This window comes from Oryctolagus cuniculus, chromosome 9 (assembly GCF_051225735.1).
Source record: "Oryctolagus cuniculus isolate XC-2025 breed Fujian yellow rabbit chromosome 9, ASM5122573v1, whole genome shotgun sequence".
In the NCBI taxonomy this organism is placed as follows: Eukaryota; Metazoa; Chordata; class Mammalia; order Lagomorpha; family Leporidae; genus Oryctolagus; species Oryctolagus cuniculus.
The window spans coordinates 137,142,141-137,147,408 of NC_142875.1; positions in this window are offsets into that span (position 1 = coordinate 137,142,141).

Below are 5,268 nucleotides of genomic sequence, written 5' to 3' on the forward strand. Positions count from 1 at the left end.
GCTTTGTGTACCCGCAGCACCTGGCCGCGCCCCGCCCCGCGCCGCCCCGCCCCGCCCCGCGCCGCGCGCCCGCCCCCCGCGCTGGCCCGGCCGCCCGGCGCGACGCGGGGCCGGGGTCGCCGCGTGTCCCCGCCGAGGGCGGCGGCCGTGCGGGGCCGGCCCGGCCGGAGACAAAGGCCGCCTGGCGGTCACGAGCGCGGGCCGCCGGAGGAATACTGCCGTGGGGGACGCGGGAGAGCGCGGGCCCCGCCGCGGCCCTGCCCCCCACTCCTAGCGACCCCTCGCCGCGCTGCCCCTGCGTCCAGTGTCTTCCGGAGGAAGGCAGCGCACTGCCCGCTGCCGCGGAACGGGAGCCTGCGGCGCCTCGGCCTGCGCCACGGCCCTGGGTGGAGCGAGGCGGCCCGGGCGCCCCTTCCGCAGCTCCCGGAACCCCACCCCGAGCCTTCTCTGCCCGGGCCGCGCACCTTCGGGGGGGCTGGTCCTGACCCCCACGGACGCCCCTCTCGGTGGTCACAGACTTAATTGTTTTCAAAGTGTATTTGAGAAATCGATGCCCCAAATGGTCAAGGATGGACCGGGAGCCAGGAACTCAATCCAGGTCCTGGTGGGTGGCCGGGGGCCAGCACCTACTCCCCCCCTCCCAAGGGTGCCTTAGCCCGAGGCTGGGGTCCAGAGTGCGGCTAGGACTCAGACCCAGACCTGTGGCGGGGACTGTGGGGCTGTTTTAGAACTGTGCTGTGTTGTCCAGGCTGGAGGTCTTTCTCTCCGGGGCCCCTTGGGCGCTCTGGGGGGCTGGCGTGCACTGTGACACATCACCCCTCCTGTGAGAACTGCAGTCATAGCCTGGAAAGGGCCTTCATTTCGGCTTTCTGCTGATTGGCAGGTGACTCTGGGGTCATCCCCCAGGCCCTGGAGAGGAGCTTAGGAACACTGGGGGGTGGGCGGGGATGGCCACCAGTCTGCACTGGCCACTGCACCTCCGCGCTTCACTTGGTGGTGGTCAGGCCGTGCGCACTTGGGAGAAGTGGGAGGCTGTGCAGCTGAGTGTTCGGGGGTGTGTCTCAGGGCTGTCATCTGGATCTGTTGGCCTAGGATCAGAACCTGGACAGGAAATGACCAAAAGGGAGGGGAGGGGCTAGCGCTGTGGCATAGTGGGCTAAGCCTCCGCCCGCGGTGCCAGCATCCCATATGGTCACCGGTTCATGTCCCAGCTGCTCCTCTTCCGATCCAGCTCTCTGCTATGGCCTGAGAAAGCAGTGGAAGATGGCCCAAGTCCTCGGGCCCCTGCACTGCTGTGGGAGACCTGGAATAAGTTTCTGGCTCCTGGCTTCGGGTTGGCTCAGCTCTGGCTGTTGGGCCATTTGGGGAGTGAAGCAGCACATGGAAGACTTTGTTACTGTACCTCTCAAATAAATAAACAAAATTTTTAAAAAGAAGAGGAGCGCCCCACACTTGCCAGCTGAGTTCATCTGAGGTCCATCTGAGGCCAGCTGCTGACTCAAGCCTGGCCGCAGGTGCTTTGTGCTGTGCTGGAAGGAGAAGCAGACCACCAAATTCCTGCTGGGCCAAGTGCTGTCATTTTGGTTTAAAGGAATTCTCTGAAAGGCAGAGTGACAGGGAGAGACAGAGATATTCCATCTGCTGATTCACTCCCCAAATGACAACAGCCAGGTCTGCACCAGGATGAAGCCAGGAGCCAGAAACTGGATCTGCGTCTCCCTGGGGTGGCCATCACCTGTGCCTCCCCAGGAGCACTAGCAGGGAGCCAGATCAGAAGCACAGCAGCCGGGACTTGAACCGGCACTCCAGTTTGGGATGCTGTTGTCACAGGCGTCACCCTAACCCACTGTACCACCATGCTGGCCCCCTGAGTGGTGCGATTTTGATTTCTAACGTAGGGTCTCACAACAGCAGTAATTTTCAAACTGTAACCGGTCGGTGTGCACAGTGTGAACTCCGCGATCACTGTCCGGTTTTTTATTTCTTGAGGGCACTAGAACAGGGATGCCCTGTATGGTCACGTTAAGTGTTCTCTGTAAGCCTCTCGATTACATATACCTGTGTGTGCATCCTGAGATGCAAAACAAACGCTTTTCACGCTGTAGGTTGGGGCTTGAGCAGGCCGAAAACAAACCTCATCATCGGTTCTTGGAAAAGCAGTCACAAACATCAGTTGTCAACTCTGGGTTTTCAGGAATGCGTTGTCAAGGTAGGTTGATGGGTTCCAGTGAGAGCAGAGGGCTGTCCTCCGTGGAATTATCTGACCATTACTGCCTGATTATTAAAATACAGTGGTTTTGCTTCCTCAGAGCCGTCACTGATCTTCCTGGCTTGTTCCACAGGCGATCTCTGGGGGGCCCTCAAAATTCTGTTTATCCCCCACTCCACTTTGCCTGTTGTGGGACTCGGCTGTCCCACTTGCGTCTCTCCTGCTTGGTTTTCATCTGAACAGATTCACTCTTAGGTGGCTCCCATGGCTCCCCGTGATGCAGCCCACCTGTTTCCGACCTGGTCTCCCATTGTTGCTGGGGCAGGCACTTCTAATCTTCTGGTGGGGAACCCTCTCCTGAACCATGAACCAAGCCTAGTGCGGCATGCCCCCTTGCGACACATCAGGGGATGGAAGGGCTGGGGCTCCCCAGCCCTCATTTGCTTTGTGGGGAGCCATCTTGTGAACTGTGCTATGGCGAGGCCCACGTGGCAAGGAGCAGTGGCCCCTGGCCGTGACCCGGGAGGTCGTGCGGCTGCCAACAGTCCCAGCAGCAAGCTCAGAAGCAGATTCTGCCCAGCTGGACCACAAGGACAGCCCCAGCCAGTCCCTTTGCCGGAGGTCCTCGGTAGGCCAGCCCGGACTCCTGACCCATACAAATAAGTGATAACAGACGGCTACTGTTTGAACCGCTAAGTTTGGCACACGTTACTTCTCAGCAACAGGCACCTAACATGTCCCTCCTTCGTCTGGTGCTTTTGCTCAGTGCTCCCGCCACAGGCCGTCCTCGCCCGCGACACTTCCTGCGTGCTCTTTCCTCCCCCAGTCTGTTCAAATTCTGCCTTGGCTTTCAGGCCCAGCTAGAGTGCATCCCTGCGAGTGCTTCTCTGTCGTGCCCGCCGACTCAGAACACCAGTCTCACTCTCTCTCAGCTTGGTGCTTTGTGCCTGGCTTCTCGCGACACTGCTTTTTCTGTTGTCTGTAGGTGACGTTTTTTGTTTCTGACTTTTCAGGGCGCGTGGTCACACCTGACCCCGCCACTTGTAAAAAAATGTGCATACGCATGAATCAAATACTTTCTCTGTTACGGCGCCTGTCACCACCCGAACTTAGGTGGCGTTTGTGTGTTTACTTGCTGTTGACCGTCTCTGTCACTGGAATCGCAGCCTGGAGGGCCTGATCTGCTCCTGTCACGGGCAGGCACCCAGGACAGGTGCTGTGAGTGACTAGATGCAGCAGTCAACAGTTCCCAGGAGAGACCCGTGGTCTGCCAAGTCTGGTGGGCATCTGTCTGACCCCTTACTGCCCAAGTAGACTCTGTCCAGCCACTGCCTCGCCTTCTCCTTGACCGTCCAGTGACTCCTGAGGGAGCTCAGGCCCCACGCCTGACCCCAGTGTCTCACGGCTTCTCACAGCCTACACGGACTTGTCATTGCGTTGAGAGTGAAATCTGTGTCCCCCTCCCTGCAAAAGGCCTTTCCTGGCAGGGCCCTCGGGGGCCCGCTCACCCCTGCACCCTCTGTCCCTGCTGCTCCGGTCCAGAACCTCTTTTCCCGGGCCTTCCTGTTGTCCTGGAGAGCTCAGCTTCAGTGTCATTGCCTCAGACTTCCTTGATGGCCACAGCCACAGCTGTCCCTTCATTGTCTGTCTTCATGACATGAATACATGGTTTAATTATCTCTTTGCTTATGCTGTCCCCTCTCTGCAGTGTTGACTTCAGAAAGCAAAGACTGTGGCTCACCTTGGGCTCTGCAGTTCTCAGAAAGTTTGATACGGGTGTGCTGAATCAACACATTTAAAACTTGCCCCTTCAGCACCTTACCATAATGAACTCTTCTTGGAACCAGTCTTCTGGAAGCCACAAGCAGGAGTATGGACTCCAAGACTTCCCTCTGATGTCTCTGTTTCACTCAGTTAAAGGACCCTGTGCTGTGTGCGCAGCCTGATTCCCTTGTCCCAGGTTCAAGGATGAACACTGGCATCGTGGAGAAGAATAAAATTGCTCTTCCTTCCATCTCCTGTCAAACCACACCCTTCTCCTTGCTTTAATGACTTCCGTATTTTCTTTTACTGATTTTTAATTGACAAGTTACATATTTATTTACCATGAGGTAAACCATGTTGTTTAAAAATACATGTATATTGTGAAATGGGTCAGTTGAGCTAATTAGCTATATGCATGATCTCATAGACTTTTTGCGGTAAGAAAACTTCAAAACCTACTCTCGGCAATCTTCAAAACAGTACCAGGGCTGGTGGTGTGGCACAGTGCATTAAGCCACTGCTTGCAATTCTGGCATCCCATACTGCAGGGCCGGTTCGAGTCCTTGCTGCTGTGCTTCAGATCCAGCTCCCTGCCACTTGGCCTGCAAAGGCAGCAGCAGAGGGACCTAGTGCTCGCACCCCTGCCACCCATCTGGGAGACCCAGAATTCCTGGCTCCTGTCCAGTCCAGACCTGGATGTTGCAGCCATTTGGGGACTAGACCAGTGGATGGAAGACCTCTTTCTTTCTGTCTCTCCCTCTCTGTTGCTCTGCCTTTCAAATGAGTCAGTCTTAAAAAAAATACAATATTTTGTTAACCACAGCTGCTATGGTGTGCAAGTGATCTCTTGAACTTACTCTCTCCATCTAACAGATCTCGTGTCCCCTGACGAACCTCTCCCCAGTCCCCCTGCCCCATGCCTCCAAGAGCTCAGTCTTGCTGGGTTCTGTCGGTGCTCATGTCCTGTGCCTGCTTTCCTTCCTTTCACATCCTGCCCTGCAGGTTCTCATGTCGTCACATTCCCTATCTTTTCAGAGTAGTCTCTCCCATTTCCCTTAGCAAATCCCTCTCTCAACTCTTTTTCTTCTTATCATTTTGTGTATCTTACGCTGGATCGTCTTCAGAGAGTGCTCAGTAAGTGAAGGGTTGTGTCTAATCTTCGTCAGGAGGTCCCGACCACAATCAAGAGTGCTGACTCTGGGAACGTTTTGCTGGCTTTGCCGTGTTTTTCTGGTTTTCAAGCTTACTTCATTAGGTACCAACTGCTACACAGCAGTTATTCCCAAATCAGCAGC